Source organism: Aulonocara sp. 'chitande type north' Nkhata Bay, linkage group LG3 (genome assembly GCF_057382095.1).
Source record: "Aulonocara sp. 'chitande type north' Nkhata Bay isolate Kocher_YH1m ecotype deep benthic linkage group LG3, A_spYH_male_GT1.1, whole genome shotgun sequence".
NCBI classification, from domain to species: domain Eukaryota; kingdom Metazoa; phylum Chordata; class Actinopteri; order Cichliformes; family Cichlidae; genus Aulonocara; species Aulonocara sp. 'chitande type north' Nkhata Bay.
In genome coordinates, this window is record NC_141346.1 from 71,512,769 (window position 1) to 71,539,456 (window position 26,688).

General features: G+C 42.9%; 1 protein-coding gene across 4 annotated transcripts in view; it reads right to left on the reverse strand.

Moving 5' to 3' along the window:
- Positions 1 to 26,688, reverse strand: part of LOC147336918 (protein NLRC3-like) — a 1,139,417-nt gene that overhangs the window by 315,603 nt on the left and 797,126 nt on the right. For 2 of the 4 annotated variants that reach the window (XM_086287106.1, XM_086287112.1), the window contains one exon: positions 26,634 to 26,688. This exon is cut by the window's right edge and continues 650 nt beyond it. The exons of the other annotated variants lie outside the window; for them this stretch is intronic. The gene's annotated coding sequence lies outside the window, so the exon portion shown is untranslated. Of the gene's footprint in view, positions 1 to 26,633 lie in introns of those variants that run through there. 4 annotated transcript variants of the gene reach the window in all.

The following is a 26,688-nucleotide window of genomic DNA, read 5'->3' on the forward strand; positions in this document are numbered from 1 at the left end:
TTTTTGTTACCACTGTCATCTCATCAATAGCCTATTTGTAAAAGATCTCTGTTCATAGTTTAGTTGGATTTTAAAACTCTGTAGTTGGACAGTTTTATTTTGGACTGATGCTAAAATTCTTGCTGATTGTTTCTGTCGAGGTTTTGTACTTGACATCCGCCATTTTGGATGTGATAAGCTGTAGAGAGTGCGTCCAAAAAGAGAAACCAGAAAGAGAACCTGTTTTATTAATAACCTCTTGCAAATAGAAGAATATGAAAAAAACAACAACAAATAGGATAAAACCTTTAAATTACTTGAATTTTTAAAATCACCATCATCTGTTAACACAAATTTGATCATTTCAAATTTGTGTTTTCATTTTCTCTTCCCAGTTACTTCTTTCTCATTCTCTTCATTCTCCTTGTCACCTTACGTCTCACTCCTTAACTGAAGTTGTAGTTCTAACATAAGAAGTCCCACCAACGTCCTTTATTTAATCTCTGTGTTGTCACAGTTATTATCATCAGATCAGACATGAGACCCAGACAACAACATAAGTTTACAAGCTAACATCATGTCAGCTAACATTAGACGATAGCATCATAAACTTTAAATTACTTTGCCTCTGATCAACAGTTTGATTACATTCTCACATCACAAGTTTATTTGCTAAGTGTGAGTCCGCCCACATTAGATCCACTTTTCAGCAGGTGGAATAATTTGTAGTATATAGGTAATACATCAACAATGCTGCCGTGGCTAAGTTAGGAATATTTATAATGTCATTTCCAAAACTTGCATATGATCTGCAATTTGTAGCAGATCTACTGACTGTCACAGAGCAGCTGGAGCAGTCTCGAATGCAGGTCAGTCCACTGCTGCCCCCTGTGGCCAAGTGCCATAGCTACTGCTGGATGAACTCGTGACACATCTGCACCTGTTTCTATGAACACATTGAGTCTGAGTGGCTGCACTTACACTGGTGCATTCAACATATTGAAAGATGGCAGCAATGTGGATTGTCAAGACTCAAACCAACCATTGAGCAAAGACAGCAGATCACTTGTTTCTGTTTGTTATACAGCCAGATTTACTCGTGACACACATGTGCAGCTGCTTTATCACCTATTCTGAATTTGTTTCAAGCACAATACATTTGTTACACATGTTGGGATATTGTGTTTGTTTTAAATGTTATATACCTGTGTGGTATGTGACTTGTGTTGCCATGACGCCAGGTCTCTCTTGGAAATGAGATTTTTAATCTCAATGAGATTTTTTTTTACCTGGATAAATAAAGGACTAATTTGTAACTTTCAGTGTTTTCCGGTCTTCCAAAGGAAAAAAAACCTTCAACTACATGACATGCAGTTGTGTATTTGTTTTCACCTTATCATACACTTGAAGTTTTACAAATCACCACTTCTTTAGTGAATATCATTTCAGTCTCAGACAATCTCGTTTCTCTTACAGAGGTTGAATGCACCTTCTGCGGATGGCGGTACCACACAGTGTGCGTGGACTTCCCCTGCACAGAAGGCAACTACAAATGCTGTGAATGCTAAATAAACAGAAACAAATGATCCCTGTTGTCTTTGCTTGATGATTGGTTTGAGTCTTGACAATCCACATTGCTGGCGTTGCATCTTTCAATGCCAGCAATGGCAGGTATCAGTGCTCAAACCTTTTGTGTTTGTTTCCAACAAGTTGCCCACCTCGGGAAACAAAAATGTGTTCTTTTACTTGTCAGATGAACATATGAGACACTTTGACTCTTCAGTGCAGTGTGGAGCCTAACAAAGATCTGTTTTGTGTCCCAGCTGATCAGCAGGAGGAGGAGAGTCTGACGGAGCAGCAGAGGAACATTTTCAGCTACTTGGACTCAGCTCAGCCACTACAGAGGAAACAATGAGCTCAACACAGAAGGTGACAGACAGAGCAGGACCATATGACCAAAGATATTTATCACCATATACATTTGAACATTTGCCATAACGATACATCCTGAGCATAACCATGTATAATATCCACTAAACTTCAGAAGAGGTTATACAGTCGTGGCCAAAAGGTTTGAGAATTGCATAAATATTGGAACCTGGAGAAGTTGCTGCTTAAGTTTTTATAATAGCATTTTGCCTGCACTCCAGAATGTTATGAGGAGTGATCAGATGAACTGCATCGTCCTTCTTTGCCATGAAAACGAACTTAATCCCCAAAAAGCCTTACCGCTGCATTTCATTGCTGTCATCAAAGGACCTGCTGAGACCATTTCAGTGATCGTCTTCTTAACTCAGGTGAGAATGTTGGCGAGCACGAGGCTGGAGATCATCATGGCTGTATCCCGATTCAGGTTCTGCAGCTTTAAAGTCCTCAAGGGCCGCGTACTCAAAGACCGCTAAGGCCGAAGTGCGAGGCTCGTAGGCTCGTGAAATGGGACGTCTAGCCTCCGTCGCGCTGCCCAGGTTGCCTAGCAACCATGATACTAACAGTTATTTATATATATATATTTATATTATTTCTGAGAGTGTATCATGTAACACTATAGATCAACTTAGCTCAGAATATATAAAGCATATAAACAGTTACAGCAATATGATGCAACAAACACAGCAGCTGCTGATCCAAAATACTCAAAGCTTCATAGAACTGAAACCAACATTTATTTTAGCTCCATCCTGCTGCTGATACAGACTTTAGGTTTCTGAACATTAAACTTGTTACTGCCTTTCATAGTGTGTAACTTGAAGGCCCTGAGTACTTTCTCCCACACTGGAAACACTGGGATGATCACATTATTTGAACATTACCTAATAAGACTGATTCAGCACAGACAGCTATGTTAAACTTTCCTAGCAGTCCTTCACAAACAGGGAACAGTCTGTCTATTCTCTCCATCTGTCAGCTGCTGCTGGCTCTTCCTCCTCCTCTTCCTCACACACTGCTGAGTTTGTCCTGGTGGATCATCAGGGCTGCAAAGCCTCACAGATGATGTGCAGCAGTGGCTCCCTCAGTCTGTCCTCACTCTGGACACTTGCAGTCGTCACACATGGAAATCAAATGTGTGTTAAGCTGCAGGATTCAAACACAAGTGTAACTTATAAACACATGTTCATACTTTTATTCCACAATCAGAGAGAAAGAAACAGAGAGAGAGTGCAGGACAGACAAAGGTGACAGTCTCAGGTGTACACACTGCTACACAACAGCACCAGAGAAGCAGGATTTAGTGTTTGTGTTATTACGAGTGTAAACAAGAAGAGTTCCAGATGGTGCAGTGGACACATGTGTGACTGCTGTGATTAAAGCATCTTTCTTTCAGCTTAACGAGTGAACCGTCAGCTCGTTCAAACACACGTTAAAGTGCGTTTGGCTCGACACCACCGAACAGAGGCAGCAATATAACACAGCTAACATTAACAGTGCAGTGAATCCTGCTTGTGCCGTGATGTTCAGGACTGCAAACCGAGCAGCATCACTGACTTTCAGCTTGTTGTGTTTGTGGATATATGACTGACTTTAATTATCCACAAAATCATCACATTCTCTGTCAGATTAAGGTCGACTATTGAACAGCGTATATTTTAAAGGCTTTAAAACCAAGTTAACGCTGAAAGTACAAACATCACTAATGTCACATAACTCTGCCGACAAGGCATAGCTATGGCTATGAAATGCTCTTTGTGTATCACTTCTTCATTATGAAAGATGTCATTAATGCACTAGTAATGTCTCATCTGCAGTATTGTTCAATCATTTGGTCAGCAGCTAATAAGACAGATCTTAACAGACTTCAGTTAGTCCAGAATAAGGCGTCCAGATTAGTGTGAAGATGTTCATACTATACTAATATTGATCAAATGCACAATAACCTTTCTTGGCTTCCTGTACAGGCTAAAATATTCTATGGCTTACTTGTAGTTCTAAAGAAAGCAATTCTGTTAAACACACCACATTTATTCTGCTCAGCTGCAGTATCCAGATGAAATACATCATCATATTACACAGTTTTCAACAAACTGCAATTTAGTAAATGCTCGAGTTAAAAGTAACGTTTTGTAAAACTGTTACATTTAGAGCAACTTTTAAGTGGAATAAGTTGCCTTAAAAAATTAGAGAATTATTCAAAACTTCAATGAACACTTAAAAGCCGATTTACAGAGCTTTTAGTTGTTGTAAATATTGTAAGACATGATTTGTTTTTGAAATTTGTGTAATGTGCCTCAATGTTATTGATATTATTATTATTGATTGCTTATATTTGAACAATTGTGAAACCTCACTGTGGATGTAAGAGTGAAATTATGTGGATATCTTGAATCCACTTTATTGTGTAATATTTTATGTGAGTATTTGACGGAAGACGAGCAACATCTGTTGTGGAAGCTAACGGGGTTCCTTTAGAATAAACAAACATAGGATTTATTATCACTGAATAATTCTGTATAAATCTATACAAATTATAGAAATATGTAATAGGAAACAACAAAATAATCTAAATTATAAAATAATGTGTGTGTGTGTGTGTGTGTGTGTGTGTGTGTGTGTGTGTGTGTGTGTGTGTGTGTGCATGATTTTAGTGTTTGAACAGTCATGAATTATCTTTAACAGCAGGTTGGATGTAATGTGTTAGAACTACCAGCAGGTGGGGATAAGAGACCTTTAAGGTGTTTGGTGCCACGCTCCACCTTCAGGTTTAAAACTAGTGTTAATGGAGTTTGAAGGTTGAGTTTGTTCCACGACTGCATTTCACTCACTGCCTCTGTTTGTATCTCTGTCACTGCAGGACCAACATGGAGCCAGAAGTCAGCGCTCTCAAGAGGCCGACAAACCTCACAGAAGAAAGGGAGAGAAAAAACACACCTGTGACGAGTGTGGGAAGGGTTTTACTGTGAGGGCTAAACTAAAACGGCATCAGGTCATCCACACTGGAGAGAGACCGTTCAGCTGTGACTTGTGTGGAAAGTCTTTTTCCTTGAAGGGTTACCTAAAACAACACCAACTCGTCCACAGTGGAGTTAAAGCGTACAGCTGTGATCAGTGTGGCAGAGCTTTTACTCGCAGTAGCAGCTTACAGAGGCATCTAGTTACCCACTCTGGAATTAAGCCATACAGCTGTGACGAGTGTGGGAAGGGTTTTACTGTGAGGGCTAAACTAAAACGGCATCAGGTCATCCACACTGGAGAGAGACCGTTCAGCTGTGACTTGTGTGGAAATTCTTTTTCCAGGAAGGGTTACCTAAAAAAACACCAACTCATCCACAGTGGAGTTAAAGCGTACAGCTGTGATCAGTGTGGCAGAGCTTTTACTCAAAGTAGCCACTTACAGAGTCATCTAGTTACCCACTCTGGAATTAAGCCATACAGCTGTGATCAGTGTGGCAGAGCTTTTACTCACAGTAGCAGCTTACAGAGTCATCTAGTTACCCACTCTGGAATTAAGCCATACAGCTGTGATCAGTGTGGCAGAGCTTTTACTCACAGTAGCAGCTTACAGAAGCATCTAGTTACCCACTCTGGAATTAAGCCATACAGCTGTGACATCTGTGGAAAAACTTTCAGCCAGAGAGGGCACCAAAATACACACCTACGCATTCACAACAGACATGATGTGTACTGCTGTGAACAGTGTGGCAAACAGTTTACAACAGACGCACACTTACAACGACACATGTTTACCCACACTGAGGAGAGACCTTATCAATGTGACCTGTGTGAGAAGACTTTTAAATCTCCACATCACCTGAGACGACACCAACAGATCCACACCAGAAAGAGACTCTACAAGTGCAGCTACTGTGAGGTATGTATTTATATTGTTATCTTGTCATTTTAGCCTGACTGTTTGGAACAACTCTGCTTATTAAACTGTGTTAGCATGTTAGCAATTCTACTGCATGGAAAAGCAGCTCTGAGTGATTATTCAGATTTTCCTTTCAGTTATGATTTTAGTATTACTGTAGTATTATGGTGGTAGTATTGTAGTTATTGCAGCCCAGTAAACTGAGTGTGTTAACTGAAACAGTCAAATGTAGTTGGACGTCTGCAGAGATGCTGTTTATTTCAGGCGACGTTCAGGATACAAATGTTGAAGGACTGACTTACACTGTCTTTGTGTCTTTGTTTAGAAGCAGAGCGACACAGATGGATCCAGTTCTCAACCCTGTCATCACTGTGGTGGTGGGAAAGACTTTCATTGTGACCTCTGTGGAAAAACTTTCAGTCGGCAAAAGACCCTAAAAGTACATCAACGTAGACACACTGGAGACAAACTGAAATACTGCAAAGAATGTGGGAGAAGCTTCACCACACCAAGTGATTTAAAACAACATGAACTGATTCACAGTGGGGTTAAAAAGCACCTCTGTGATCAGTGTGGGTCATCCTTCACCACTGCATGGAAGCTTGAATCACACAAACGAGTCCACACAGGAGAGAAACCACACAAGTGCAGACACTGTGACAGAAGCTTCTCACAGTCAGGTCATCGTAACATTCATGAACGTGCACACATGGAAGGAAACTACAGCTGTGACCAGTGTGACAAGAGCTTCAGGAATCTCAGTTCATACTGTGCGCACAAACGATCCCACGTTACTAATAAACTGTTTCACTGTTACCAATGTGCCCAAACATTCACCTCATTGTCTGCTCTGTGCAAACATCAGCGCGATCACTCAGGGCTGAAATCACTCCCATCACTGGATCACAGTGAATCTGAAGACACAGAAAGATCCTCTGGTTTCTGTGTCGGACTCAAAAAGCTTGAGATAAGGCTCCACAGAGTTCAGATAGAATCATTTAAACTTGTGTTGAACTGAACTGGTTGCTGGGCTGAACTTCTACATAATACAGATCTACATGGGATCTTCTTTTCTGTTGTTTTACTGAGTCAGTTTTGTCCTTTTTTCTCTGTCCTGGTTTTGCTCGTCTGTAAATGATTGAAACTCAGTCAAATAGTTCATTGTTCTCCAGTGTGGAGCAGGGAAATTATTTTACTGCTATTGTTAAATAATTGCCATTATTACCATTGCATTAATAATATAATCTGGAGTTTATATTGCATTCAGGGGTTGAACAGTGTGTGTCTTTCAGAAAGGCTAAAAGTCACAGGCTGACAGGAAACAGGCTTGCAGAGAGTTTGCAGAAGCAGGAAGTTATTTTGAGCAGCAGTATGATCATTGCTTTAACAATGTAACAGATAGCTTTAAGAAGGCCTTAAGATGCTTATGCACACAGTTATTATGTTTAGTAGAGGTTCTTGATTAAAACATTTATTTAGTAAAAGTCATATCCATAGTTTCAGTTCGATTATTACACATACGAGAGTGGTTTCTGTCTCTCTGTCTGGTGAGGGGTCAGGAGCTAGTCGCGAGGTGAAACAGGGTGCAATTGTGGTTAGCACACAGACGCAGACACACACACACTTTTAGTTAGATTCATTTATGGGGGAAAGTTTAATTATGTTTTGCTGATGTTGCAAAGAGCAGTTTGTCGCAGAACTGCTGCTGAGGTGTCAAGATGACAAGCGAGCATCCGGCAGTGACAGGATGCACCTGTTATGAAGATGGAAGACGATGTTCTTTTAAACTGTGTGAAAAGTCATGATGATGTTGATCTGATCTATGTATAAAATGTACCGGTGACGCATGAAGGGGCGTCAGTAAACAAACCCTGATGCTATAAAATATCTGTTCATGCTTTGATTAAGTCGAGGACTACTGGCTGTCTGCATACAGAGTGTCTTCCCACGCGTGTATTCATTAAAATCATTGTTTGACCAAAGACCTACTGGACCAAGAGTGGTTTGTACTCTCCCTCCTCAATTTTGAATCTTAACACCAGCAAAACGTTTTGGAAACTCATGTTTAACCTTTAAAACTGTGACATGTTTTAGCACACAAGGCTTCATCGGGGAGTTCACTCATGATTGGACCATGAGAACAAAGGTTTTTAGTTCTTTCAAAGAGAGTCTTGGAGATGTTTGATGTTTCTGTTTTTCTGAAACCACCTGAAAGAAAAACTATTTTTCTTGCTTCATGTAGTGTGGAAGTTTTTAATGTTTCTTCATCTGTGATGTTCTTGAATGTGTTCACGTGAAGATGATATAAATAAACTCTTGTCAGAGATTTACAGTTATCAAACAGGTGAATAAACAACACTGAGACACTTGGAGACGGTTAAGGTGCTGCACGGGTGAGGGCTCAGAGAGGACTCACACCGAGCTGCAGTAGTCGTTTATTATTTATAGCAGGGTGAAACAAGCATAGCAGTTTCCTCTAATTTTGCATGTGTGTGTGTGTGTGTGTGTGTGTGTCTAAGTTCGTATAAATGTCATAGGGTGAACTTCCTCTTTCTATAAACAGAGCGAGTAGTACATTTTGTTCTTTTCCTATTAAGAGTAAAATATGAACATATACTTTAATGCAACATAAAACTCATAAAAGCGTTTCTTCTTTAACATCCCCTCCTGATGTTAATATTTTTCACTTAATCATACTTTATTATCAGCCAACAATCACTTGCTTATAACATTTTCAATTGTAGCATCATTCAGTATGTGTGTGTGTGTTTCTATACTAAATCTTCTTCATCCGGTTCATCTTCTAGTGGCAGTCCAACATAGGTAATTACTGTGGCCTGTACCATTTTGTCAATCATGGATCTTATGCATGGTAGGATACATGTAGAAAACAAGCACAATAATAGAAGCAGAACTCCTATCAGTACGAGTCCTTTTATCACGAGGGTCTTCCAGCTGCCACTCAGCAGCCAGGTCAGCCAGTCCTCATTGTTCGTGACATAGTCTTGTTGCTGCGCATTACTCAGTTGTCGCAACTTGTCTAGGGCGGTGGTCATGGTCAAGGAGTGCACGTTGTCCGGGATATAGGTGCAACAAGTGGTGTTGAATAAGACACAGAGGCCCCCTCTCTCAGCGAGAATCATGTCCAGGGCGACCCTGTGTTGCATGACCACTATTCTGATCGCGTCGATTTCCTCATTCTGAGCCTTATTTATCTTTGTTGAGCTGTTCAGGAAAAGTCCAAATCGGTAGTCAAGAGTCTCAATTCTTAACGTGTTTTTTCCAGTTCCGACCCATGGGAACAGTGAGTGCAGGACCTTCTGTCTGGTGGTCCACAACTTGAACTCCGCTGGTACATCACTGCCCCAGATTGGGTCATGGGGTTGCACGTCATCAGTGTTCCTCTTGCGTCGTGGTTGGTTCTGATGGAATACTCTGAAGGTGTGGTCTGACACTAAAATTGGGGCGCAGAGTCCGGTACAAGAAAAGCTCACAACTAAGACAAAACTGCTCCTGCAAGGAAAGCTCACTGTTATGCATGCAAGGTGATCAGCTCTAGGTGAGAGGACATTTAAATCTCACACTTGTTCTGCTGCATTTTTGAAGCTCAATTCCAGGAACAGATCGCAGGGTTCATTTTTATATACACTGCAACTGCCATGAGGACAGGGCCATTTTTTTGTTGTTGTTTGTTTTTCCTTTTGCTCTGTGCAGCATTTTGGCAGCATTTTTAAATTTCTCTTTGTATTTTTTCTTTCTTTTACTAGTGAAGAGATGTAGCGTGAACAGTTATACAGTCTAAATATCCCATATGGGTCGTGTGAAATGGTGTTTTCAGTTTCATTCAGTTGAAGTAAAGAACGTTGAATATTTCTAAGTGTGCTGTTTTGAACCAACATGTCACAGTATGATCAGTGCTGTAATTTTTGACAGTCACTGTATCAATGTTATTTTTGCATCTCTTGAATAAAGGTTTTGACCTGCAAGTGCTAATTTCTTTAGTTATTGGGGTAAAATGGGTAATGTTAATAGGAAGGTGTTTGCCAATTCAGTAACCTAATTTAATGTTAATGGAAACTAACATTATCTCAAATTGTTTAGTTATAATTGTTGTTTAACTGAATCTTGATTTTTGATCTTGATTTGTTCTTTCCCAACATTTTTCAAAAGAAACAGTCTAATTTCTTTGCTGTGATTGATTCCAGAGAACACGGAAGAACTGACATTATTTAACTGTTGATTTATGTAGATTCAGTGGAGGAGTAATGTCAGTTTAATTCTTTACCTACTGTCAATGCAGTGAAATTAGACATTCTGTTTTGAAAGGTTACTGGTGGATGCCAGCAACCATCTTGGAAGAGAACAATATAATGTGTTATAAGGCCTCCATTTGAAAATTGTGTATTTGATACTAGAATATAATAGCAAAATGTAATTTGAAGATAACATGTAGTATTTAAGTGACCAAGTAGTATTGGGTAAAAGTTATTGAATGGTGTTGGGATAAAGTGAGAAAATTGTGAAGGATTAAAATATTCCAAGAGCTCAAATTACTTCATCAAAACATGTTTAAGTCACATTTTATCAACACAAATTGCACAGGCTTATTGAACATGAATAAATTGTGTTAATTTAACTCAATTGTTTAAGTTGCTGCCAAAGCAAAACATCTGTGTGCAACAAATGTCCACCATTGAATTAAGTAAATCCAACAACATATTTTTTTCAGTGTAGTTTGGACTTTATGATTTCTGTAACTGGAAAATATTATTTTGTTTAAAGACAGAAGTGACCGCATAGTTGCAACATCAAAGGGAAATATTAATTAATTAGCATCAAGTATATTTGTTGCTTAAGCGTTTGCACTATAACTTAAGTAGGATTATAACTTTTAAGGAAGGAAAGATTTCAGATATTTAGTTCACTGTTTCAGTTATTTTATATGAAATTAAAACATTTACGTTGGTCAAATATGATGCTCTAAATCAAATAAAAGTTTGAAAATAAATGATGTATTTTTAAATGCTGCAACAAATGTTCACAAAAAGTAACTATAATTAAAACCAGTTAAACAAAATCAAATGTTTGAATCATGCTTAACCAAATGCCAGGCTGCAGAGCTGAACCTAAAGTATACGTAGAAAGATTTCAACATCTGAGCAGTTTTTAATGTTTTTATCACATATAAATGTCACAGCAGTGGGTCCTGGCCCAATGCTTTGTGTTTTTGGTTTTCTTTGACTCTTGTTTTTCTTGGTTTTTGTTCTTCTTATTTATCAGGCTCTCAGTAATCTTAGTTCTCCCTCCCTCAGTGTTCATTTCAGCCTGTGTTTAGTTTCTGTTCCCGTGTCCCACGTTTCATCGTTTCATGTCGAGTCAGCCCTGTCTCTCTGTTTCCTGTGTCTCCCCAGTCAGCCCCGCCTCCCTCGGGCACTCATGTGTGATACAGAGTAATAAACCTGACTACATTTGCTGCACTCTCTTTATTACCTGTTACTTTAAAATTCATACACTAATTATGTCTGCCCATCTCTCTAATGTGAAGGTCAAAGGTCAACATCCCAGTGACATAAGAATAATCCCAAAGGGGCAAAGGCAGCGGTTAATTTAGCACATTTAGCATTAAGGGTACAGCAAGGATATACTTTTACTTATTGTGGCAGGGGTGTGGTCTCTGGCCTGCTGCAGTGGAGGCTGGTGGCGGGACGTTGGACGGCACAGGTGAGGGTGATGGAGCTCATGACTCTCCCCTTTATAGTGACGGAGGAGACTGGCGTGGGGGAAGCCATTTACCATTTAAAACGGCTGGGAATAAATAAAATGCCTCAGGAATAATCTCTGTTATTGTGAAAAATAATGATCATGAAATAATATTTCACAATAATAAGTAAATTTATATAGCAGAATGGGCAGCACGGTGGCACGGTGGTTAGCACTGTTGCCGCACAGCAAGAAGGTCCTGAGTTCAATTCCACCATCAGGCCGGGGTCTTTCTGTGTGGAGTTTGCATGTTCTCCCCGTGTTTGCGTGGGTTCCCTCCGGGTACTCCGGCTTCCTCCCACCGTCCAAAGACATGAAGCTTGTGGGGATAGGTTAATTGGATAATCCAAATTGCCACTAGGTGTGAATGTGCGAGTGAATGTGAGTGTGAATGGTTGTCTGCCCCTGTGTGTTGGCCCTGCGACAGACTGGCGACCTGTCCAGGGTGTACCCCGCCTCTCGCCCCATGACAGCTGGGATAGGCTCCAGTGCCCCCCGCGACCCTGAAAAGGATAAGCGGAAGCGAATGGATGGATGGATGGATATAGCAGAATGCAATATATTTCACAATAATGAGCTTTTTTTCAAAATGTGTTCAATTATTTCACAATATCATTCTCACATTACATATCTGTGTCTTATTTATTCACATAGTTATTTATTTCATCATGACTTATTTATTTATTTAATTTTGAACACTTTGGAGTTCCATATGGTTGTAGTGGGCTTGTAATGTAAATGTGGTCTGATTAAATGTGACATTAATGCTGACGCTGCATCAAACCTGATAAAACAGTTCTATTAGTGGGTCTGTGTGATCAGCATCAGTGGGTGAAGGTGTTTCCTTGACTAGTAGAACGTCATGTTGGTGTTTAACAACACATGAGCCAACATCAGACTCCGAGCGCTACGATGCTAAAGATCAGAAGATCCAGTGTGACATCATCGTTACCTGGCAACAGTAGCCCTCATCTGACTTTATTGGAGGATATTTACACCAGCAACACGGTTTAGTTTGATATGACGGATTAACAACATGCGCTGTGATATCCAGTTCATCTGTAATAGATACAGGATCTAATCAGTCAGCAGATATCTGATCAGCTTATTTATAATTATACTAGAAACAAACACAACTGTGTTGGTGATTCATGCAAACTTGCATATCAGCCTTTGAAGGTTTTGTAGTATTGAGAACAAAGAGGTTGTGTTAGGGCTGAAAAGCCCGACTTGTTCTCCTCTGCAGGTCATCAAATGCACCACAGAAGTTTGTATTTGCACAGCCTGTATATGTTTGATGGCTTTATTATTCTCTGTTCAAAGACAGTAAATATGGAAAACGTCTCATGTAGTATCAGCTTCATGTAAAATGACTGCAAACATTTAGAGAACATGTGCTGCTGTTTGTCCAACATTTCAACACTGAATGAACCCTGAAAACATGATGGCAGCTGGCAGCTGGGAGTTCACATGAAATATCGGCTGTATGAAGACTGGAAATATAGATGATAAAAACATGCAGCCAAACATTTGTGGACATGGATAAACTATCTGATCCAAAAAGCAGGAAGTGACACAGCTAGAAAGTGTGTAACAGCTGAAGTCAAATGTGATGCAGAGTTGAATCTGCACTTGGATCCATCTGTGAAAGGTCCACATGTAGGGATCACATGAGTCCTGATGTTTGTCAGTCAGCTTGATAACTCCATCTACTGTGGCTACATATACTGGACTGGTAGCTCCACAGTGTTGGAAAGAAACTATTAAATGTGCAAAGTTTAAAATCAGAGGCTCTTCTAACACAGGAGCCATGTTGAGTTTAGATCACAGCCGACCACCGGAAATGGCTGAAATCAAATGGAATGAAGCCCATTGACAGCCAGCAGGTCTAAACAGGAACGCACCCATTTGTATGTGTGGCAATGATGTGGCTGCAGCTGACACAGGATTGGTTCAAACTAAACATCAGACACATTTCACAGAGTTCACAAATAAACTCACGTTTTTATTTTTGAAGATGATCATAAAGTAGAATTTATGGTCCAGTGGAAACAGCAGGAGGTTTGAGCCCTTCTGATGGCAAGGCAAGGCAAGTTTATTTGTATAGCACAATTCAACAACAAGGTGATTCAAAGTGCTTTACAGAGACATTAGAAACAAAAACAAATAAAAAGCATGATTTAAAATTGATTAAAACAAGCAAACAAACTAACTAATTAACAAACAAACAAACAAAACAGTATATAAAATCAAAACAGATCAGAACAGTAGATAAAATCAGTAGTTAAATGTAAGTTTTGAAATTTAAGCTTAAAAGTGTGGATTTGGTGCTTTATTCAAATGCAGCTGAGAATAGGTGAGTCTTCAACCTGGATTTAAATAAACTGAGTGTTTCAGCTGATCTGAGGCTTTCTGGGAGTTTGTTCCAGATATAAGGAGCATAAAAGCTGAATGCAGCTTCTCCGTGTCTGGTTCTGACTCTGGGAACTGATAAAAGACCGGATTCAGATGACCTGAGGGATCTGGAAGGTTCATACTGGGTCAGGAGGTCACTGATGTATTTTGGTCCTAAACCATTCAGAGCTTTATAGACCAGCATCAGAACTTTAAAGTCTATCCTCTGACGGACAGGCAGCCAGTGTAAAGACCTCAGAGCTGGACTGATGTGGTCCACTTTTTTGGTCTTAGTGAGGACTCGAGCAGCAGAGTTCTGAATGAGCTGTAGTTGTCTGACTGATTTTTTAGGTAGACCTGTAAAGATGCTGTTACAGTAATCAAGCCTACTAAAGATGAATGCATGGACTAGTTTTTCCAGGTCCTGTTGAGACATCAGATCTTTTATCCTTGATATATTCTTGAGGTGATAGTAAGCTGACTTTGTTATTGTCTTAATGTGTTTTTCTAAGTTTAGGTCTGCATCCATCACTACACCCACATGTCTCGCCTGGTTTGTGGTTTTTAGATGTATAGATTGAAGTTCTCTGGTGACCTGTAATCGTTTTTCTTTGGCGCCAAAGACTATTACCTCAGTTTTGTTTTTGTTTAGCTGGAGAAAATTGTACGGGGCCTTGGTCTCCTGGTGACATTGTGATATATATTTGTGTGTCATCTGCATAGCTACGACAGTTTATTTTGTTGTTCTTTATAATCTGTGCCAGTGGGAGCATGTAAATGTTAAACAGAAAGGGTCCCAAGATGGAACCTTGGGGAACTCCACATGTGATACTTGTCTGCTCAGATGTGAAGTTACCTATTGATACAAAGTATTTCCTGTTTTCTAAGTATGTTTTGAACCAGTTTAGTACAGTTCCTGAAAGACCTGTCCAGTTCTCCAGTCGTTTGAGTAATATGTTGTGGTCAACTGTATCAAATGCTGCACTGAGATCCAGTAAGACTAGGACTGACATTTTTCCACTGTCTGTATTCAGACATATGTCATTAAACAGCAGAAACAGGATTTGGAGGAAGATGTTAATAGATTAGAAAGAATTGTACACTGTGAATCAATGCAAGTCTTTCTATATAGACAGATCTGTAATAATCCCCCAGGTAGGTTCCTCTGGGACAGTCACAGATAGAGACATCAATTCTGACATCCTCTGAAAGCCTGACTTTGAATTTTCATCACTCGTCATGCACACAGATGTTAATTCTACATATTCCTGGTACTGAACTCTAAATCAATATGAAGAAAATGCTCCTGCTAATCTGCATCTATGTTGATATCAAATCCTTTTGCAGCACATGGATAAATCTCTATAAATCTTTCAGTCTGATCAGAATGGGCTCAGTGTTGTTATTGCAGCTCCCTGATGTTTGAAAAGCTAAATGTCCATTTTAAAGTGCTCGTGTGTAGGATTGTGTTTCCTTCCTTTGTGCAGTTCTTACAGTAAACATGTTTGAATGTTTCCTGTTCCCCTGATGCTTCTTCCTGTTGGATAAAATTGGTTTGAATAACATGTTCTTATAGGTTTCAATGAACTTCAAACTGTGATCCACTTACAAAACTGTCTCATTTTATTGGAACGATCCACATTTGCATCCATTCACGGTACATTTGACATCTGAACACGTTTGTACACATGATGAAAGGACAGATGGTGTTTGTGTGTCCTTCTTAAACTTAGTGTGGATGTTTCATCATGTAGAACTACTTAGAACTGTCAGGGTTCCTGGGTCGGTGACCCAGTATTTTCAGTTCACGTTCACTGTTTATCTACTGCCTTTTCCACTTCCTGTTTTATTGTGTTAGCCTTGGTCTGTGTGCATTATGTTCAGTCCTCTTCCCATTATCATTAGTTCATTATGTTCAGCTGTGTACTCACCGGTCTCTCATTATCATCATTATCACCAGTCTGTGTATTTAAGCCCTCTGTTCTACCCATTCAGTGTCGGGTCATTGATGATGTACGCCTGATGTCTATGTCGTCTGTATGTTCAGTCAGTCAGTCCTTTGGTCATTCATTCATTCAGTCAGCCAGCCATTTCCTCCCTCTGTACTGTTTGCTCGCTCCTTCGGCAATAAACATCCACCTTCACCTACCTGCCTGTGAGTCCAGCGTTTGGGTCCTCCTTCTCTCATCCACGACACTACCTCTGACACAATGACCCGACCACGCGTTGTGGACCCAGCGGACTCGGACCTTTTCGAGCGGCAGGACGTAGCGCTCTCCATTTGGGCGGAGAAGCTCAGGTGGAAACAGCGGCTCTTCTCAGAGAGGGAGCACGTCTTTGAGGGGACTCGCCTGGCTCTGGGCGGGCCTCGGAGACGCCGCGGTCCTCCACCTGCTGCCTCACCTGCATCGGAGCATTCGCCGCGGAGAGTGGGCGTCACAGGCCAGGCTTCGGCCGCTCGCTCTTCCGCTGCTCCGCTCCTCGCTCGCCCACCAGCCATTTTACTCACCGGACCTTCAACCTCGCCATGGCACGGTGGCTCCGCCTCCCACCTCGGCTCAATGGAGGCTCCCGTGCCAGAGGCTCGGCTGTGTACCCCGCCCACTGCCTCTTCCCGGAGAAAGCGGCGCACACGTCGCCATAACAAGGACTATTTCCAGCAACTCCCGATGGTGAGCTCCAGTGACTGTTTTTCGCACTCACCATCTGATTATTCACTTAAAACACACAATAGACTCTTTTCTGATTCATGGGATGTTTCCCTCCTAGAGGATGAAGTGGACTGGGAAGATTTTTTCTGCTCTGCTCCCCCAAAGACTGTTCAGTCAAAGACTGTAAATAGTGGTGGCAGAAGGACCAGAATAAATCCAGATAGACCTGTCAGTATCACTCGCCCAGTCATCATTTCCACTCCTGTCAGTCAGCCGACACCCACACCTGTGCCCGCACCCAGGACGAGGGCAGCTGTGACCCCGTATACCTCCACACCCACCTCTGTTCCTCGGGTGGGGGTGACTGGTGTCCAGTAGTGATGGGCAGATGAAGCCTCATGAAGCACTGATGCTTTTCATCCAATTGGTTCACCCCAACGCGAAGCTTCTTGAAGCTTCATTTGCTCTAGCAGGACACCTACTGGACGTAAAAATATTAGTTGGCATGAATTTGAAGAGTGTGGCATTTTGCACACAGCCTGTAAATGTCAACAACAAAAGGAGTGTGTAAAACATGTATATTGTAGTGATGCAGTGTACTGTGTATATTTATACTGGCAGTGTGGAAAATGATTATTTGCGGCAAAGTTCGAACCGCTTCATGAACCAGTCACGTGGTACAGCCGGGCAGCGAGGCTTCGGACGTCATCATTTTCAGCTCCTCCCATAAATGAAGCAAGCCTCGATACGCGCTTCGCGGAAACGCCCCCTCCATTACTCGACACACGCTTCGAAGCCCCGATACAGAACGTCACATCACTAGTGTCCAGCCACCTCCCGTGCCTGTCCCAGCACCTAGGCTGAGGGCGGCCAGGATCCGGCCTGACCCCCCTAGAGACTCAGCTGAGGCTCTCCAGCCAGTGCCCTCACGCTCTGGAAGCACGGAAGAGCCAATCAGTCCACCACTTCATCCACCACCTGATCCAGCCTTTCACGCACTAGCTTTATCCCTGGTTAGGCTGGCTGAAGTGTCCCCTGCTCAGGCACCAGCTTTACTAGCCCAGGCTGTAGCTTTATCTCCCTGTCTAGCCCAGTCTGTAGCTCAGCCATCAGCCACACCAACCTCAGCTCCGTCGTCAGCCACGCCTGCCTCTGTTCCTCCCTTAGCATCTCCACTCCAGTCAGTTCCCTCACCTGCTGTTCAGCTTTCCCTTCAGTCAGTTCACTCACCTGCTGTCCAGTCACCTCCTGTAGCTCAGTCCCCTCCTGTCCTCCAGTCACCTCCTGTAGCTCAGTCCCCTCCTGTCCTCCAGTCACCTCCTGTAGCTCAGTCCCCTCCTGTCCTCCAGTCACCTCCTGTAGCTCAGTCCCCTGTCCAGTCAGTCCAGTCTGCTCCTGTCCCCCAGTCACCTCCTGTAGCTCAGTCCCCTGTCCAGTCAGTCCAGTCGCCTCCTGTTTCCCAGTCGCCTGTCCACCATCCTGTTCGGTTCCCGGACCTGCAGCCACAGCACCCAGAGCCAGCTGTGAGCTCTCCTGCTTCTCAGCCAGGGGTTTCCGCACCCGCTGGCCCGGCCTGTCTCCAGCCAGAGGCTTCAACTTCGCCTGGTCAGGCCTCTGCCTCAGCTGCACCCACGCCTGGTCAGGCCTCTGCCTCAGCTGCACCCACGCCCGGCCTCTGCCTCAGCTGCACCCACGCCCGGCCCGGCCTCTGCATCGCCTTCAACGTCGCCTGGTCTGGCGTCGGCCTCTGCTTCTGCTCCGCCTGGTCCGGCTCCAGCCTCAGAGCCTCCGTCCTCGTCTGGCCCAGCCTCAGAGTCTTCGTCCTCGTCTGGCCCAGCCTCGACTTTGGCTTTTGTTTCACCTGCTGCAGCTCCAGCCTGTGCTTCGCCTGGTCCGGCCCCGTCGTCGCCTGGGCCGGCCTCGTCTGGTCCTGTGCCCACCGGGCCGTGGCCAGCACGCCTAACACTGGAGAGCCGCCGCTGCCTTCCACGCGGTCGGCCCCCTGAACTGCTCCGTCGTCTCCTTCGCCGCCGCCGTTGCCTTCCGCACGGTCGGTCCACCGGAACAGTCTCGTCTCGACCGCCGCAGCCACCTACCGGACCGGCTCAGTGGTCGCTGCTGCCTTCCACGTGGCCGCCCACCTGACCTGTCTCGTCTCGGCCTCGGGCCACGTGGCCACCCACCTGAACTGTCTCTGTGTGGACTCCGTCCCTCCGTCCTGGGCCCCCTCCGCCCACCCTGTTCTGGTTCTTTTTCTTTTGGCCGTCGGGTGCCGGCCTTTGAAGGGGGGGGTACTGTCAGGGTTCCTGGGTCGGTGACCCAGTATTTTCAGTTCACGTTCACTGTTTATCTACTGCCTGTTCCACTTCCTGTTTTATTGTGTTAGCCTTGGTCTGTGTGCATTATGTTCAGTCCTCTTCCCATTATCATTAGTTCATTATGTTCAGCTGTGTACTCACCGTTCTCTCATTATCATCATTATCACCAGTCTGTGTATTTAAGCCCTCTGTTCTACCCATTCAGTGTCGGGTCATTGATGATGTACGTCTGATGTCTATGTCGTCTGTATGTTCAGTCAGTCAGTCCTTTGGTCATTCATTCATTCATTCAGTCAGCCAGCCATTTCCTCCCTCTGTACTGTTTGCTCACTCCTTCGGCAATAAACATCCACCTTCACCTACCTGCCTGTGAGTCCAGCGTTTGGGTCCTCCTTCTCTCATCCACGACACTACCTCTGACAAGAACAAAGTCTTTGGAACATTTGGAGAACACGTTTAGGAAAGTAACATCCTGGTAGAACATGTTCTTAAAGCAGAGCAGAGCTGCAACATGACTGTGAGGATTCAGAAGAATAAAGTCAGAATACTTTATTATTATGAAGACTAAAGTGCACCTTAATGCTGCCGATGAACACACATGTTCTTTGTGAAAGCATGTGTGAGCACAGCTGACGTGCACCACACTGACCCCACTCGCCCCATTTCTTCATCCACTTCTTGCTCTTGTGCTTGAAATGAGATGCAGCAAAAGTCAGAGGCTCTAAAATCCACACAAAGGGGGCTCGTTAGATCAGGATACTGGATGTGATCCATAGAAAACATGGATAATACACCACTTTATTTGAAGCATCTGTAGCACTGCCTCAGTTCTGGATGTTTCCACAGACTCCTCTGTGCACCTAAAGGAAAGGTCAAAGGTCAGCAGCACATGTAGTTGGGACAATTCTTCAGTCGCACAAACTACATAATCATTTTCCTCCAATGACGACTTTTCACTTGCAGAAATGGTCCTGTGTGATTTCCAGGCTGTGATATAAAAACTAGTTCCTAATGGCAGCGACTCACTCAGTAAACATGTGTTTCCTTCACCAACCTCACACACAGATCCAATAAGATCAGGAAGTGGGCAGTATAGTACAATATGTGTTATTCTGTGCTGCACTGCCCAAACTAAAGATCTGCTGAAGTGTTGGAAATGATCCAGATGTTTATTTTGGACGATACAGCAGAAGATCAGACATGAAAGTGGAGATAACACAGAAGACCTGCAGCAAAGGTCAGAGGTCAGACTGGGCCCCTGGATTCAACAATGAGCCAATGATCATCAAGCAGTGACTAAAGCAGAGCCCTGACCTTCTGACATTCATCACACAGTCAGAACAAATGTCTGCTGATGACTTCATCTCATGAAACGACTGATAGATGTCAGTTCATTGATCAGCTGAGCTGCTGATCTTCATCGTCACAGAAACATTCAGCTTGTTTCAATCAGTAAATAACTCCCACTACTCCCAGTTTGAACTGTTCCCACTCAAAATGCTGTGAGAACAATGATCATTGTAGAACTTCACAAACATCACGTGTTGTTTTCCACATGTAAGATCAGCAAACACACAGAAACTTCCTGTTGCCACACACGGCCTCTAAAATCTCTTCCACGCTTTCTGTCTGAAGTCCACTCTCTGTGTCGGATCCACAGGAAACAACAAGATCTTATTAACATGGTTTTCAATGTGTCTCCTTCCAAAAAGTCCAACCAATGAACAAATGTGTGTATTTGTGGAGGCCGAACAAAAGCATGACACATTTCTCTGTTTCTATAAACTGGAGTCAAACACAAACATGAAGAGTTTCACTGACAGACTCCAAAATGCCCCCACAGTGGATCAAAGGGAAATCCTACAGTGTGGCCAGAGACTCTTAATGGCTCCAACATCAACACATCCACAATGTTGGATCCAGTTCTGCCTCACAGAGTTACTAAGACACACCCTCTGCCAGCATCACAACAGCTCCACCTGCTTCACCTGCCTCCTCAGCATCTGTACACCTGAAGAGAAAAGAAAGGCTCCAACAGCTCAAATCTACAAAGGATTCATGAAGTTTCATCCAACAATAACATGTTTGCCTTCCACAGTGTGCTGTTAGACACCACTGTACCTCTGCCATTTCAAAAAGAGCAGCTTGGGAACATTTTGGCTCCAAACACTTTGTGTTTAAGTTCTTTGTTTTCTTTGTGAAGCCGACAACATCTGGAGCTTTGTGACTCATAGAAACATCATTTTGTTCTTTAGATGACAGCAGATTGGGACTGAATAATCAATCACTATCAAACCAATAAAGACAAACATGCTGATTTTACAGGAACTTTGTTGGAGAAGCTGCAAAGACATGAAACTGGTGGAGATCCCAAACCAGTTGATAGTGCTGGTTATTCCAAATAAAGCTGTTTCCCTTTGAGATGAAACGACTTTCTGTCCTGATATATAATAAAGATGTTGTTGTTTTTGAGCCCCTGTATTAAAAGTAGCTTAAAGTCAGCTTGAGTTTGATGTCTTTATGTCAAAGCTGCTCATGATGTTGAGCTGCTGATGGAATAAAAACAATATAAAAGCATGTAGTCCAGACTTAAATGTAGCCTGTTGTTAGCTGAGGTCCACACACAGTGTTTGACAGTGTAAAGTGTGTGAAAGGGCTGCTGGTGGAGCTCACTAGGATGAGCAGGTGACCACGAGGTGGAGAGCAGCTGGCCTGGCTTTGACCCGGGCCACGCCCCCTTTCTCTCTGCTTTGCTGTCACTTATCTTCACTGCTCTGTCCAATAAAGCTGAAAAAGGCCCCGAATCAAAGAAATCTGCTGCAGCCTCTGAAATGTCTTCTGTTTCCTTCCCGACGGCTTTTTCACCGTCAGCCCATCAGACAGTCCAGCAGCATTTATGATGATGTCATGATGTTGAAGAGGCTGCTACGGTGGCCTCCCATGACCCCCAGCCTCATCACAGCTGAGATGCAGACATTTGAAAACATTCAGCAGACAACTGAATAACAGTCCAACACAACAGTCTGTGTGCAGACACACACTGACCTTTCATAGAGTCAAACACAGCTGGTTGAGTCATTTCTCTGTGAGTCTAAAGTGAATCTAGTATTTGAAAGTCCACTTCCTGTATTTGTTGTTGAAGACTTCTTCAGCTTCTTCTCAAGGACATCAGCTGCTTGTTTGGCAGCAGAGGCAGTTAAGAAGCTTCCTGAAAAACACTGAACAGTGAGTTCACTGTGGCATATGACAGATTCAGCTTTCTGTGTGCAAATGTGTCTGTGTCGACCTTTCAAATGCTGTTGAATCCAAAACATCAGCGGCTCCTCGGCTGCTCACTTCATGCACTTCTGTCTGTGTGACAGTCCAATGACATCACAGCTGTTTCCAGCCCCAGTGTCTCAGGACTGGACACCTTTAAACATGTCGAGGATCAAACAGCGTCCAGCTAAACACACATGAAACTATCAGAGCTGACAATCATTCCAATAACATCTAATGGTTCATGTATGTAGACACAGGACTACAAGGAAATGGCTCTCAGCATCTGGCTGTGGGAACACATGAGTCCCTGTTTGTGTTCAGATTGTGTGCATGTTTTAGACGTGTGTCACATGTAGAAACACAACAATCCCACAATGACACACAGATGTGTTTGACACAGCTGTGCAGCTGTAAGTTGTTTCTAATGATTCATTGAAGCTCTTCTAACATTCTGGAGACGATCAGTACATGAATCTGTTCAACACGACAACAATTTGACTTCAGTGTGAACGTTTGCATTAAATAACCTTCTTCATCCAGCTGACAGCATCTTCATCCTATGATGTGAACAGTTCCTCCTGTTGATGACAAACCTCTGACAGGATCTGCTTGAGGAGCTTTTTCATGTGCAGCTCTCTGAGCTCAGGGCTGAGCTGCTGTTTCATCTTTAAGAGCTGCTGCCTCCTCGCCGGACTTGTTCTCCTCTTCTTCTCCTAATGACACCATTTCTGCTTCATATTAAATTCAATAAAGATGCTGACATGTATCTGTAGCAACAACATCATTGAATCTAGAACAACTGGAGCCAAACCAGTGGCTCTGCTGGGATCACTGGTGAGCCAACACTTCCTTGTTGATGCAGATTTCAGGGCTTCCTTTTGCTCCTCCGTTATAACTGTTCTCTCTTCTCAACACATGATGACACAAAGGAATCAGCAGTGACAAAGATGATGCTGAAGAGAAGCACACACTTCACACATATAACAGAGCAGTGCAGTTACACACACCTCTGCTCGACATCAGGCCTCAAACAAAGACACAAAACACTAACTTGACTCTAAACAGAAGAAACGAGCAGCTGTTTCTGTTCTGTGCTTATTTATATTTGACACACATGCTTCTCTTTGTGCAAACACACATCGCACTATAAGGGTAACCTCGCACACAATGATTGGACAGCACAGTGATGATGCTGGGAGATCCTATACGCAGCAACACAGAAACACTGAGAACTTTAAACAATGATGGAAAGTGTTATAAATGACTTGTTGGCCTCTGATCTGTCACAAACAGCTGAAACGTGTCTCTCATGAGTCACATGAAGGTTTTTGACAGAAAGGACAAAAAGTAGCTGCAGTCAGTTTGTGTCATTTTTATATTTATTCATCTGGGAGAAAAATCTGAGGGACATTAAAATGTGTTTTCAACAGAGACAAGAACATGAATATAACAGAACAGGTAAATGAACATGTTTCAAGTAAACAGCTGGACTGATCAGGTCCAAACACAGAGTGATAAACTTGTCAAACAGCTGTCATATCTTTATATAGAAGCTCTTTATAAATGCTGCTCACTGCAGTCTGTTTACTAATAATGTCAAAGTGTTAGAAACACAGAAACATCAGAATGGTCTTTGTTCACAGAAACCTGTCTGGGATCCTTTGTTGTTCTTTTGATGCAGAGTTACATTATAAATATAAAGAGTTATTTCAGAGTCTCATCAGTTTTCCTGCATGTCTTTATTGAACACATCAGCAGGGCTGAAGCTCTCATGTTAAACACACACTGATCTATGGACACGTTCATGTGTTTCTAACAGAACCAGGCTGTTATCAGCCTGCACTAACATTATGTCACACACACTGAATGTAACAGTGACAGTTTACATCATCACACAATCAGCTGTGATTGTTTCACTGTCATCAAACGAGTCAACAGGAAGTAGAATCAATAGAAACCAATCATTTACTGACAGCATGTCTGATGGAAATAAGTGCAGATTATGTATGAAGTCTAACTGCACACAGTAACTGTGTTACAATAAGGACTTAACAGCGCCCTCTGCTGGAGTGTTTCAGTACTGCGTTAACTAGAATACACCACCTCCTCCTCACACCACCTGCTACAGCTCTACTCTTCTATGACTACAGTCATCCACAGCACTGATGTGAGGTCACATGGTTCATATGTAAGGAGCACAGCTGACCTCAGGTCAGTTTAATGACTGTGAGCAGCAGCTGTGTTATTGTCACTGTGACAGGGAGACACTCTCAGACACAGCGCTCATGTCAGCTTGTTCTCATGCAGGAGGATCAGGAGCTCCATGTTTGTCTTTCTGTTTGAATCATGATGTGTTTGTGCCATCAGAGTCTGTCATGAGTACTCAGGGTTTCACAGCAGCTCTTCTGGATGCTGACGAGGACTCCAACCTCATGTTTCACCTCTCTGAGCTTCTGATGTCTGTGAACACTCGTGTTTCTTCTCTGGGCTCATCTGGACAAAAACACCTTTCTGTGTTTGGCTGCAGCCTCATTCTGACTGACAGGAAGTGTGTTATCCATGAGCTGCACTTCTGTGAGGAAGTTTCCTGCTGTGTTTCCTGTCTGTGGACAAACACGAGTGTTCCAGCTGAGGACTTGGTTCCTTCCACCTGTCCATACAGGACATCACGCTGTCTGCAGCTCTGTAAATGCAGCTCCAGGTCCTTCCACGTGCTGCTCTGTATTTGTGCAGTTTGTAGTGTGTCCTGGGAAACGTAGCACACATGGTGTTCTTCTGCTGTTTCCTCCTTTCACTGAGTGTGAAACACTGACGCTGTGCTGTTGTTCACAGAGGGGAGCTGATTCTAGCTGCAGCTGGACTCTGTCATCTAACTGAATGTGTTGGTGCTGATCACGGGGCTCTGAGGGGGGAGCAGCAGGAGGACTCTGGATGCTGACGTCAGTGTATCTGTGGAAGCTCCCACAGCGTGTCTGTCATTCAATATTGTGCTGTATATTGTATCTATGCAAAGATGAACAGACTGTGTGTTCACTGGTCTCTGTGCTGCAGCTCTGATGTCATCATCACTCCCTCCTCCACCCTCAGCAGTCCCAGCATGCTGCTGTGGTGCACCCCACCCTCACTCTACACCTGAGCCACAGACCACACCCTCCACCTCAATATACACCACAGTTTTCTCTGCTGTGGAAATGAGATCAGGAGGAAATCATCATTATTATTATTTAATAAACGCTCACATTAATGTGGGCTTATTTGTTTCATATTAGAAACATTAGTTGAGTGTTTTTAGTATAAAATGGTCAAAGTCCCTCTTTTTGCTCCTCCCCTCACCTGTGGATGGGCGGTGCTGTTACCGTGGTGACAGCTTGGATGTGTTTCAGTCCTGCCTGGTTATCACTGCAGGAATCTTTCACATTTATTACAGGTAATAACTCTGATTTTTCTGTGTATTATGAACCAAATGTATCCTGATACACACAGAGATGGATGAGCAGAGGTTTTTTTGCAGTTTATGTAGTTACTATGGACTTAATGCATACATATTATTAAAATTAGGGCTATAACAGTTGTATTGATGTATAGCAACTTGAAATGCTCCCACAAATGGCTCCACAGCATGTAAAAATATAACAAAAGCTCTGGCGGACTTGGTTCTGTGGTCAGTCTTAAAGGGTGAAGTTAAACTCTGTAATCTTCACTGTGTCACAGAGTTCAGTGAGTCCCGTTATTCACAGTATCAATCAGATCATCAGAGAACAGCTGATCAGCAATCAGTGGTGCCAACAGCGCCTCCTGTGGTGAGAGGATGCAATAATGCAATGTAGCATTTTTCCACTCAACACTTGCAGTCATGGAAACTGTCTGTTGGATCTGTGTGACGTTGCTTTCTTGGTTAGAGTTCCTCACAAATGTCCAGATGATTCTTCTAATGAGGCGTCGACCATGTTTGCAGCTCTTTGGAAGAAAACGTCGCCCTTTGCCATCCTTACTTTTCTTTGACTTCTTCAAATGCAGCTGAACTCCAGCTGGTATTTTCTTGGACTTTGCAGCTGTTTCTGGTCATCAGTTCATTCCTGCAAACCTCTGAAGCTGAACAACAATGATGCTGCATTGCTGGCTGATCCCAAAAGGTTGATTCTGTTCATCTGGACGTTTTCAGAAACGTTTGCTCACTGATCAGGTGACTTCTTCAGTCTCAGCTGACTGCAGCTTTACAAGCTTACAAACAGCACATTTGCACAATGACTGAAAGCAGCAGCACCTGATATATATGATACTAATATAATACATATACATATATAATCCATACTAATGATGAAGGAACTGAGCTCACAGTCCATTGTTCATTCAGTGAACTACTCAGTTTATTTTGGGCCTCAGAAATGCTCACTCTGTTTGTACATCACTGTCAGCAATAGACTCATTCTGCTGTGTGGACAGGAACACATGTGACATCACTTCCTGTTTGTTTGTGACTGAAGAAGTTTACAAGGAATCATTTAGAAGAGTTTCAAACATC